This window comes from Lepidothrix coronata, unplaced genomic scaffold (genome assembly GCF_001604755.1).
Source record: "Lepidothrix coronata isolate B3197 unplaced genomic scaffold, Lepidothrix_coronata-1.0 Scaffold202, whole genome shotgun sequence".
Lineage (NCBI taxonomy): Eukaryota > Metazoa > Chordata > Aves > Passeriformes > Pipridae > Lepidothrix > Lepidothrix coronata.
The window spans coordinates 258,472-270,745 of record NW_016690382.1 but is presented as its reverse complement, the minus strand read 5'-3'; the positions used below and the strand labels follow the sequence as shown (position 1 = coordinate 270,745).

The following is a 12,274-nucleotide window of genomic DNA, read 5'->3' as shown; positions in this document are numbered from 1 at the left end:
AAGTAATTCTGCTTGTCAGTCTCCCAAATAATCTGAAGCCCCGACACCTGTGAGCCTGCTCCAGCACCTGGGTGCTCCTGCGGAGCTGCTGTTTGCTGGTGTCACTCCAGTTGCGGTGGTGCTCTGAGCAGTTGTCGCTTGCTCAGACATGGCTTGTTATCAAATTCCCTTGTGGGGGAAGAATTGGTGTCTGAGCAAACTTAACATACAGGCTGTGGGAAGACTGGGGATGCTAATCGTGTTGTTTCAGCTTTGTTCCGGCTGTTGATTAACAGTGTGGCTGCATGCAAATATCCGATAGCTCATGTAACCGCTGGAGCAAGATCAATGATCTAATTAAAAGTCAAATAGAAACAGCTTTAGTAGTCTCTGGGGATTATTTCTTTTGGTAACTCTTTTAGGCATGTGGTAAAAATGCTATGAAGAAGTAGAAACACTAGGCTGGTGACTGCCAGGAAAATTCGTGGTGATACTTGAAAGGGCAGTGACTTCCAGTGCCCCAGCCCAGGCTCAGCAGCGCAGGACATTGCAGCTGTCATAAGTCAGGACATGTAGGCTTTTAAACTGGGACCACAGGATTCTCTATAGTCATGCCATCTTAATGCTCTCAATGCTTTGTGATCATGTAGCCCTCTGCTATTCTTGTGCTGGCTCTTAACAGAGGATGCAGCATATATGCTGGACAACTGAGCAGCTACATCAAACATGGGTGGCCAAAGGGAGGAAGGTGACTTGTGACCACCCAGTGCAGCTGCTGTTGGAGAAGACCCTGTTTGGCAAAGCTTGGCCACATGTTGATAAACCAGCTCCTATAATAATAGTACTTCCCTGGCATCACCTGAGTGCTGATTGCCAGCTCCACCAAGTCACCAAAGACCAAGTGAGATGTCCACTTGAGAGGCCACGAAGTCAGGCTGCCCAGGAGTGCCTGCAGATCCCCGTGGCCCTGAGCTGCAGTGTACCTCGGGGCTCCCCAGGGCCACGCAGAAGCAGGCGCAGCTCCCAGGTAGCCAGTTATATTTTGTGCATCCAAAAAAGTTAGAAGAGCTTGAGATAGTCTTCCAGTGGTTCAGGCTCTCCCCAAAACCATGAGTGAAGAAGCCCTGATTGCATTCAGCTCACAGCCACTGTACAGCGGGGCGGCTCAGCACTGCCCTTGGTGCTGTCACACCGGATGATCCACGGCTGCTCAGTCAGCATTGCTGAGCATGCTAATGACTTGCAGACATCTGCAGTTATAGGGATAGGAGCATGTGGAACTCCTGGACAAGGGTATTGCAATGCCCTTGTCCCAGAGAATTAACTGCATTGCCGTCAGGATCCTCACCTGAGTATATCCCTATGTCCTGATTTCTGGAAGGAAGCAGTTTGGAGCTGCTCTGTGAGGGTCATCTCATGGAGGTGGTTTGCTGTGCTGTCAAAGCAGCATGAGCAGCAGACTTCAGTGAGGAACTGCTAGTTCAGGCCCTGGAAACAGTGGAAATGTCTGGCGTGTCCTGGATGGAAAGCTCTGCTGAACAACATTGGACTCAACTAGGGAAACCCCCTGAAGTTAGTGGCATAAAACCCTACTTCAACAAATCCACTTCAAATTTTGCTGTGGTTTTGTAGCCTAGCTCAGAGTTCAGTGTTTAAGAGTGAAGAAATACTTCTTCTGATATAGATAAATAAGAAAACTATGTCCCTTTGACAAGTTCTAATTGCAAAGAGAAAAAATGAACTGCTTCACACAAAGTGCTGCAGCTATGGGTTGAAAGCACTGCCTAAGGTAGAGGAAGCTCAAATATTTTAATTAACCAGCTTTATTACTTAAACATGGGCTTTAACAAGCTGTACAATATTTCTTACTCTACCTGTAAGAAAAGTAACTCAGGCTCCTGAAGCATTACCTGGACAGCAAGAATATTCAAGCTCAAATGTAGAAGCTGAAAGAAGCAGCCCAGTATTCATCTAGGAGCAAGATAAACACCTATGGAGCTCTTGTTCTGTCTGGGTATAGGTAATAGCATGCTACTAAACATTTTTTCACTGCAGAATAGAGGAATTGCTAACAAATGAGGTGGCCTAATGCTGTACCAAACCTGGTAAGCAACTGGAAGAGGTATGGGAGATCAGGCAGAGCAGCGTAGCTTGTGATGTTGCTGCAACTATTCCAACTCTAGAAAAATTGCCCCTAGAGCGAGTGCTTTATTTTTGTGTGCTGTGTTAAAAATGTGAAATACAATAGGCTTGCAAATGTGAACAATGTGAGACTGCAGATTAAAAATGAGATCTTGCAGCTGGTGAGGATTTGGGTAATTGCCTGCACCCTGCTTGGTCAGCATATGTGTGGTGGAGTGCTGTCCCTGAAGACTAGGGAGAGCTGCAAGCTTGTGAAGTTTGGAAAGACTCGTGTGAAGCCTTTAGTTGGAAGATTTGAAGTCCAGCCTCTGGAGAGGAAAGGTGGTATCCCTCTGAGTGCTGGCTGGTTTGGAAATGCTGTTAGCATCCAGAGCCTGTTACGGCTGAGCAGCTCCCAACAAAGTTGGATTAGGCTGATGGTGTCAAATGAGTGGAACTGCTTCTGCCTCTTGCTAAGAGCAACCTGTGGGGGGGAGAGGGGGAGGATGGCCACTGAACAGAGCCCTTGCATGGAACAGGACCTACGGGGCAAGAGGGTAGCTCTGGGGGCTGGGGCCAGCCAGCCCATGGCAGCTGGGGTGAGACGAGGGGGTCTGCTGGACTACTCAGGGCGATGCAAAAGCCCCACATTGAAAGCAAAGCTTTGCTGTGCAGTGACTGAGTGGGAGGAGGGGGTACATGGTCTCATGAACTCACATTGCACAGCTGGGGCTAATGTGTGCTCAAGCTGTACCATTAATCCCATATGGTCCTCTTTAAGGTGCTTAGAGACCACCCGTGCAGACTGTGCCTCTGCAGATTCACCACCACTCTCCCGCTCGTGAAAGCTCCTCTCAAAAGAGGTCTGTCTGATAGTGGCTGCCACCGTTGGATGAATTACCTGGGCCTCAAGCCAAGCGTCTATTCCTTATGTTAACGGCTTGTAGCTGAAACTGTATAAACACAGGGCTGTCGTGTGTGGGATGTTAAACACACAGGGCTGAAATCGCCACCGTGCAGGGGCCAGCCTCCTGTGATCTGCAGATGGAAGTATGTTTACTGCTGGTTTGCATAAGTATACAAAAATGTGTTCAAACAACTTCACTGTTTCCCCAGAAGGAGGGGAAAGCTTCCTCCTTCAAGAAGCGGCTGCACAACACTGAATATTTTTTTATTTAAGAATTTACATTCTAGGAAGAAAACGACCTTCCTTCTTTCGCAGGGATGGTCATGGTTTTCTGTGGAGGGAAGAATAGGTGTCTGTGTGTGAAAGCTCATGAAGGGTTAAATCTATCTGGCTTACACACAGAAACATTAAGACATCTTCATAGTGGTCGGAGAAAAGCAGCAGTGCTTTCCTGGCCCATGCGTGTGCTTGTAGTGACTGTGTCCTGAGCATCCTCACTTGATGTGTGGCTGCAGAAAGCAGCCTGGATGTGCAGATGTGTCACCCCCTCCTGATGGGCCCTCACGTGGCAATGCTGTGGCAGTGGCTGGAGCTGGGAGGCGGGATGATGGCTGGTGTTAGTGAGTGCAGGGCTGCTTCTGGTGCTGTGTGTTTGTGTTAGGAGGGTGTGCGATGTCTGAATGTCAAAATGTACTGGTGAAATGGTTCAGATGTTGGATGGATGTCTCCAAAGCGGCTGTTCCTGTCTGCACTGGGGGTATGGCAGCTTGTCGTGGTTTAAACCCAGCCAGCAGCTCTGCCCCGTGCCGCCACTCACGCCCCTCCGGTAGGATGGGGGAGAGAATTGAAAGAGTAGAAGTGAGAAAACTCGTGGGTTGAGATGAAGACAGTTTAATAAGCAAAGCAAAACAAGGCATTCATTCACCACTTCCCATGGGCAGGCAGGTGTTCAGCCATTCCCAAGAAAGCCAGGCTCCATCACACGTAATGGTTACTGGGGAAGACAGGCAACATCACTCCAAACATCCGCCCCTTCCTTCTTCTGGCTTTGTGCTGAGCGTGACTCCATATGGTATGGGATATCTCTGGGGTAAGTGGGGGTCTGCTCTCCCTTCCCAACTTCTTGTGCACCCCCAGCCAACTTACTGTTGGGGTAAGAGGCAGAAAATGCCTTGACTCTGTGTAAGTGCTGCTCAGCAGTAACGAAAACATCCCTGTGTTATCAACACGGTTTTCAGCACAAATCCAAAACACATCCCCATACCAGCTACTGTGAAGAAAATTAACTCTAGCCCAGCCAAACCCAGCACAGCAGGTTAGCATTTAATTACTTTTCCTGTTGCTTCTCAGGGAAGTGGTTGGACTGAGATAGCTGACCTGCTGATATGTTCTGGAATAATTGTCATTAAGCTGCAGAGGGCTTCAGAGCACCTGTAACGTTGTACCTGGGTTTATATGCTTCAGAACAAGCCTGCATAGAGCAGTGCTGTTAGGTGCTCAAAATCAGAGACTATCAAAACTGAGACAAACCACAAATCTTTTGCATAGCTAAAGTAGTTGGTAGGGTGCTTTCTGATGTGTTACCAACCCCAGACCACAAAGTGTGCTCCAGTCCTGTGCTTTGCTGCTGCAGTGTGGAGATGGGTTGAGCTGTGCAGGGCTGCATGAATGGGGATTTCCTTTGAACAGCCCTGTGCACAGTGAATCACAGTCACTACCGCAATTCTGGTTTCAAATGGAAAAACTGAATCTTAGTGTCTGTTGTGGCCAAGGATTTCCCCAAACAGTAATCACTTCTGATAATTTCTAATGTGTTGGTTTTGGCTTCAGAAAGTCCATCCATTGCAGCTTTTGTGCCTGGTGTCTGTTGCACAGAAGATGTTAGACAGCCCTATCTGAATGGGCTCGTTTATCTGAGCAGGATTTTACATGCTGTTTCATATAACTATCTTGACCTACTCCCAGTGTGAGTAAACACACTGTTAGCAACACAGGGGTCACTCTGCTGTCTGGAAACCTCTGGATTATTCGTTGCTTCTTTGGTCTCGCAGAGGCATCTATTTTTTTTTTTTTTCCCCCAGCTGTATCTTTTGCAACTTTTTCATCTCCAGTGTACTCTGGTGGCTGAGGGTGGACCTTCCCTTTGTCCTCTGCACCAAAGCTTGGTAACCTTCCTTCAGTAATGTGAGATACAGCAAAGCGCTAATGGCTTGTCACCTAATGCCTCTGCCAGCTCCTGGGAGGCCTTTGCAAGAACTAGACAGCTTTTTGACCTTGGTGAGACCTGAAGTAACCTGTGAGATTTAGGATTACCTTAATCCTGCTGAGATGGTTACAGCACTCTCACACTTCAGAGACAATTCATTGCTTTGTTGTGTTACTTGTCGAATTCTGACTCTACAGTTGTTTTTATCAGTTCAGCCTTGCTGATGAAGAGTTGGCTTTCTAGTTATGAGGAGGTACTTTTTTGTTTGCATGCCTGAATGAAATAACAACCTTGAGTTGATCAGACTCCTAGACAAGTATTTCATGCGAGGCTTAGACAATTCTGCATTTGACTAAAATTTTAATGTCTTATTTAAAGTGAAACTCATTTCCTGTGAATTGGCCAGTGGTGTTGCCAACTAAAGTGTAGCTGCTCACTCTGATGGGAAGGTGAAGCCTTCCTGTGTCATGGCAGCAAATGTACTGACCCACAGGGAGCACAGACCTTGTGGAGGATCATTCCCCTTTCACTGCTGCCTCATGCCTAGAGGAGGGACGTGTAGTTTGTGTTGAATCACTTGGTTTCAAAAGCTGAGCCAAGTGTTTCTCAGCAGTGTGTCAAAGGCAGGAGGATCCCTTTTCTTCCCCATCCCTCCATCATTTAACAGAAATCCACTCTCTGGAATGTTTAAGCCCCACTGCAGGGACTTTCCTTCCTGACCCATTCCTGGATGATTAATTGGCACTTGAGTGCCTTGTGTTACCCTGTCCTCACTGCTTTCTGGAACTTCCCTTCTCCAGGCTCTGACCCTGGGGCAGTGTTGGGTGTGTGTCTGTGTGAGTGCTATCCTGCAGCCCTTCTTACAACCCCATCCCACTGTGTCAGGTGCTGTCTGGGGCCTTTCCCAATCCACTTGTTGTCCAAGAGGTTGATGCGGTGGGTCTTGGCATGATGCCAGCCATGCTGTCCTGGAGGATGGGAGTCTTCTGCATCACCCTGAGCCCCTGGGGAGCAGGAATGCCCCTTGCAGGCTCGGGCTCTCTTGGCACAGCAAAGCATGAAGGGGCTGCTGTCCTGCCACACAGCTGCCACTCATTCGTCACTGGAAATGCAGATCTTTGCCATGGAGGGGATTGAGCATCAACTGCTGGTTCAGTGCCGGTGCAGGGCGCTTCCACCACCCGCCCCCGGCATAGGCAAGTGGGAGCCGCGGTGTCTCAGCCGCTCCTGGGGCCGGCAACAGCACCGAGGGGCGTTGGGATGAGCTCAGCAGCGGGGAATGCGCTTTGCTGGGTGCAGGGACTGTGCTCGCGGGGCCCATTGTCGGTGGTTTTGGCAATGATGCCATGGCCGGCGTCATGCCGAGGCAGGCCCGGAGCGCGCTGTGCCGCCAGCCATGTGCTGGGCAGGAGCTGCAGGTGGGGCGTGGGGGTTCCTGGCGAGGTGTCCTGCCCCACGGCTGCCGGCGCTCGGCCGTGCTGGTTCACGAGCCGAGCCGGGTTTTGGGGTCAGTGTGGCGGTGGTGCGCTGGCAGGCTGCCCCGCCAAGCTGGCGAGGGGCTGGTTGGCTGTGGACAAAGCAGCACTCATGGCAACTTGCTGCTGTACAAAGGCTGAACATTCAGGCTCCCTCTTCCCCCCCCCCCACCTTCCCCCAAATAAGAATCTGAAATAATTAGCACAGCATTCCTGTGTGCCAGCTTGGCTGGGTATCTATGCTGTGGTCCTGCATCTGTGAGTGGGGACCTGCTTGGCAGGGAGCGGCTGAGTCTGAAATAGCCACTGTGAATGGCAGTTTTTATTCTTCTCTGTTGCATCCTTGCTCACTGCTAATCCCATCCCAGCAGCACGCAGGCAGTGCGGAGCCCTCCTGGTGCTCACAGGGGAGATGCTCCCTAGGACCACTCATGGCAAAGGTTGGACATGCACTAACACCTGCCTGCAGCTCTTCCTGAACATGAGAGTAACGCATTTACCTTCTCATATTGTAACTTGGTATATGTCTCTTATGGCAGCAGAAACCTTAGGTGTGTTCAGATTGAAAGTATTAAGGAATTTGATCATCAGCCACCCGCAGTTTGACTTTTTTCCCCACCCACCGTAACAATTCCTGACTTTGAAATTCTTGACTTCTCTTTCCTGCCCCCTTGGGTGATTTGAGTTTCTCTTGGAGAAGCTGGGTTGGTTTCTGCTGCTGTTACATTGCTGGCTTAAACTTGCTTTGTGTTATGCCTTTTCTTCTGGATGTGGGACATGAGTGGTCTCTGGGTACCTATTACGAAGTTGGGCAGAGCTATTTTAATCTGTGTTTTGCTTCTGTGAGCTCCACTGTTTGATTATTTTTATTCTTTACTATATTAAAAGTCTGTATGATTTTTTTTTTTCTTGTGAAACCTACACTGAAAGGATTTGAACTTATTTTTTCAGTTTCCAGTTCCACCTCATGAGATCCTTTCCAGAGGCCCAACATGCACCAGTAGACAGTACAGGGTGATAGATGCAACAGTGGCCTGAAGTTCTCTGACATAAGTGGTTTCAGATCCAGTTAAAGTAAAAACTATTTTAGTAGTTTAAAAACCTCTGAATTGTGATGTTTAATGTTTCAAATCCTTAAATGTGTCTCACAAAGACATCTTTCCTTTTTTTTTTTTTAAATAACCAGACACCCTGGTAAGTATAGAGGAAAATGGTTTCCATCTCCTTGTAAAAAAATAAAAACCCAAATTTTTTTTCCATCCTTCTGTCTGTGCCCAGATCATCACTCTGTTACTGTTCTTACAGCCCTTCAGTGAAAAGTCATTCCTCCTCTGGAAAATCTACCTTGTAAAAAGCTTAGTGGGTCTCTAAGTGTACATGGTGTATCACTTAGGCTTCCTGAAGATACACTTCCTCAGGTGACAGAGTCCCTGAGGCTCGTCAGTGAAGCTGAGTGCTGGCTGTGCCTCAGCACAGGGCAGGAGCTGAGCTGGGAGCAGATGAGCCCAAGGGTATTCAGGTAATCATAGGTAAGCTGGATGCTGAGGACCAGCTCTCCTAGGGGTCATAGCACCAGCTGCACACGCTGCTGAGAAGCAGAGGTGCAATGGGACTGGAGCATGTGGCTGTTAGAGGCTGGCAGGTTACAGCCAGGAACCCACAGAACCAGCCCGAGTTCCACCAGCCCGGTGCCAGCTCTGGGCAGGAGGCACAGCTGTGCTTCTGGGGGGTGAGGGCTGCACGTGGCTGGGCAACAAGCGATGGGCTGAGCCCTGGGGAGCTGAGAGGTGGACCTGGGCTTAAGGGTCACTGGAGGAAATGGTTGCAGTATGTTCTCAAAGCACAGAGGAACCCCTGTAATTGATTTAAAGACATATTATCCCTACAGAGGATGTCACTAATGTCTTTAGCAGGCACAGTAAGCCTGTGAACACATACTGTATGCTTCAGCAAAGAATTTCTTTAGGCAGCTTGCTCAGCTCCCTCTCATCTGTGTACTTCTGTTTGGCATGCAGGAGCCAGGCTTCTGACGAGCTCTGTTCAATGTGGAGTTTTCTTTGTTCCAGAAGATTAAGCCCTAATGAGGCCTTAATTTTTCATTCCCCCAACTGCTATAGCTGTTTAACTATATGTATAACTATATGTAAGGTGAGAATAATTAGAGGTAGGGAAATGCTCAAGACTTAGACACCAAGGGTTAAAATTCTTGCAGTCTCTACATAAATGATCCATAATTGAGATGAACTTTGTGTGCTATACAAAGTTCCTTCCATGTCTGAAAATAAGGATAAGGGCTGCTGGTAATACTGCTCCTTTGTTTTGTGTTAAGGACCATGCATCTTGGGTTCTCCCCATAGAACAAAAATTAAAGTAGGGAAGACATAAAAATTGAAGAGAATGACCTCTTTTAGAGAAGCTGGATGAAAAGATCGGTACTGGTTGTGGTTTAACCTCCACATGTGAAAATCAACAGGAAGGCTTCTGAGATGACTTTGCTGAGACAGCGAACAGGCTGTGTTGACTGCAGCCTCAGCCAAGAAACTATTTAAATAAAATAAAATTCACTACTCAAAAGTTGTTCTTTCAGTCCTTCATTTGTTTTGCAAGACTTCCACAGTCTTTATGACTAGCTCGACTTAGTGAGGAAGCTGTCTGCTTCAGTAGCTTATCTTGTTTCCACTAATTGTCCAACAGAGAATGACTTGCAGCTCTGCTGTGGGGCAGAGTTTAAGGAATATTGCTGTAGTTTGGGTAGTGCTTAATCTGAACGCAGAGCAGACTTGCACATGAACAAAAAATACTAGTCACAAACTTGTTTGTAACACTGGTTTTGGTTTGGATTTTTTTTTTTAATTGTAGAATTATAGACCTAATGAAGGTCATATAATTCAAGAGCCATGTGCTCCAGGTAGAGTTTAGGGATCTCTACTGGAGTAAACAAATGTGCAAGCCTCAAACCAATGCCAGGTTTCAGTTCTGGCACTTGCTCCTGGGGCAGCTACAAGCACTAATGTGGAGGACCCAGCACTGGCAGTTTTCTGCTTGGTAGGTTGGGTTGGGAAGTTTTTTGTGGCCCAAGCCATGAAAATGACACACATTTGTCTCACAGTGGTCACGTTGCTGGCTCAGACTAGTCATGCTGCTGGCTGAAGCCATGGCACTTTAACATCTTTTCTTTGTGCTTTGAGGAGTGTGATTTTAAGAGTCCAAGTGTAACATATCGTATTAATATTTAGTACAGAGCAACAATTATAAATCAGTTTGAGCAGTTGAAACTTGGTTCCTTTTCAAGACTTGAGACTGGTGGTATGTACTGCTGGCCTATGGAATTGCCATAATCCATTTTTTGGGCTGGTTGCCACTTAATTAATAGGATAATAAAAGGGTAAGAATTACAATCTAGACTTAGAGGTGTGATGGGGGAAGAAAATGAGCTCTGGTTCAGTCTGTTTTCCTCTTCACCCTACCAGGCAGCCACTTAAATCCTAATAGCTGACTAGGAAGCAGGATACTTCTACATAAAACTTAATGTTGGAGGCTATATATAGGCTTTTCTTTTTTTTTTTCCTTTTTTTTTTTTTTTTTTTAAGAAGAATGAGTGCTCTCTTGTTCAATGCTGGTGTTGATTCTGCAGAACAGCTTAAATTTGGCTGGCAGGTTTTCCCCAGCAGTCAGCATGTCGAGATGTATCCCGACAGCAGGACCTCGGCAGTGGGCTGACAGCAGCCCTTCCCTGCAGAGGCTCCTCCTGCCTGCAGCTGAACGGGGGCTGTGTCTGGTGTGATGGCTGCTGCTATTTTGTTGACCTTGGATTGCCATCGGGTACTTTTAGAGGAGGAAAGCAAGTTGCAGTTGGAGAGTTGAAGCCAAAACGCACGTTGAACAGTGTAAGTGGGAATGAAGGTTTGTGTTAAATCCAAACTTGAGCGTTTCTGCTTTTTCTGCTTCTTGCTGGTTCAGGACAGCATGTCTAGCCATGAGGACTTGCAGACTGTCTGAAAGTGGTCACCTTACAGCATTCAAAATTTCAGAGTCCACAGCAGAGGGTCAGGAGGACTTGCATGTAACACCACCAGATTTCTTAGTTCTAATGGAAAAAAACCCAACAAACCAAAAGAGAAAAAAAAAAAAAAACAACAGCACAAAAAAACCTCTCCAAACCCTTCACCCACTGGCTCTTCTAGATGGCACCTCTAAAGTTGTCTGTTTCTGGTTGAGCCAAAGTCCTCCCAGTTGCTGATCTGAGGCAGGCAAGACATCCTGTGGCATGGGTTCCTGCTTCATGCCTGGGCTTCCAGAAAAAAGGTGTTTTTAGAAAGCAGAAGTCCAGTGGCTGTCATCATGTATGAGTCAGCTGTGCAGGGACTTTGATCTCCAAAGCACACATCTCCTACCGGGAACAGGGGAACAGTGCGCTCTGGCACGCCTGTAAGTGCATCTTGCAGATGTTAACATAAGCACTGACGTGAATAAAGCAAATTATGCAGATGACTACGCTTTCTCCAAAAAAGGTTATATTGAATCTGTCTACAATGATGCTGTAAAAAGTAGGTTCAGCCCCATTAAATTATCTTGGCGGATGAGGTGTGACAGCTCAGTTCCTCCAAGCCCCGGGAAGGTGGGACCTGTGTGGAGAGGGCTCCTTTAATCTGCAGAAACTCAGAGTAAACACTCTCCATTTCAGCAGAAAGCAGGCAATTTGTTTCCATCCACCTAACTCAATGAAGCTGAAAGCCAAATGCAGCTGGGAGTGGTAGAGGTGAATTGTCAAGGGGCCAGGCTGCTGCCCTGTGGTTCTGAAACGCTGACCACAAGTGTGCATCTCTATGTTGTAAATTTAGTATGAGCTTCAGAGGAGCAATTGAGAAACATGGCTTTGAAGGCTCTGTAAAGTATTGATTGTACGAGAAATAAGTATGCTTAAAAGTAATTTTCCTAGTAGGAAAGCAGTGGTGCAAGTCTGCTTTTTATGTAATCCATTTTCCAGCCTGGAATGGCCAGAAAGTGTCTTGAAGTAAACCAGGAAATAGGGGGGAATTCAGTGGAAAGCCAGCTGAGCTGGGGTACACAGCAATGCCTGCAGTAATGATTGTTGGTCTTAAGTGTCATTGGAAACATTTTTTTCCACCTTGGCGGTATTGCACTAGCAATGTGCACTCAGAGCTGGTGAGGGATGCCTGCAAATTTGGTTGTACTAAAAGTGTTCTCAGGGCCAGCTCTGTGCTCCCTGTTCAGGACCTGTGAACTGATGTGTGTCTTCCTGGATGTCACTTACATCTTAAAGCCCAAGAGACCTTGAGGAGAATGCACTGAATATTTTTAGTCAGTTAATGAAAAAGGCAGCACTAATGTGGAAGCTTTTCTAGGGAGGCTGAATGCTCAGGTGGAGTTGAGATTTACAGCAGTGCTTGGAAGCCAAGCCTGCTTTGAGCTGAACTTTAGTCTTCTCTTGAGCGTGGAAGGTCCTTTTATATAGCGATAGAGATTGTGCTCCAGCGTTGAGCTGCTGCTGAGGTCCCCCATAGCTGGGAGCGGGGTGCCTGCGGGAAGGGCATGTGGGCAGCTCTGCTGGGTGCTGATAAGGTC

The 12,274-nt window shown here is 47.4% G+C and overlaps 1 protein-coding gene across 3 annotated transcripts in view; it reads left to right on the top strand.

Annotated features, from left to right (window-relative positions):
* Positions 1-12,274, top strand: part of FLNB (filamin B) — a 71,885-nt gene that overhangs the window by 8,906 nt on the left and 50,705 nt on the right. The gene's annotated exons all lie outside the window — the stretch shown is intronic.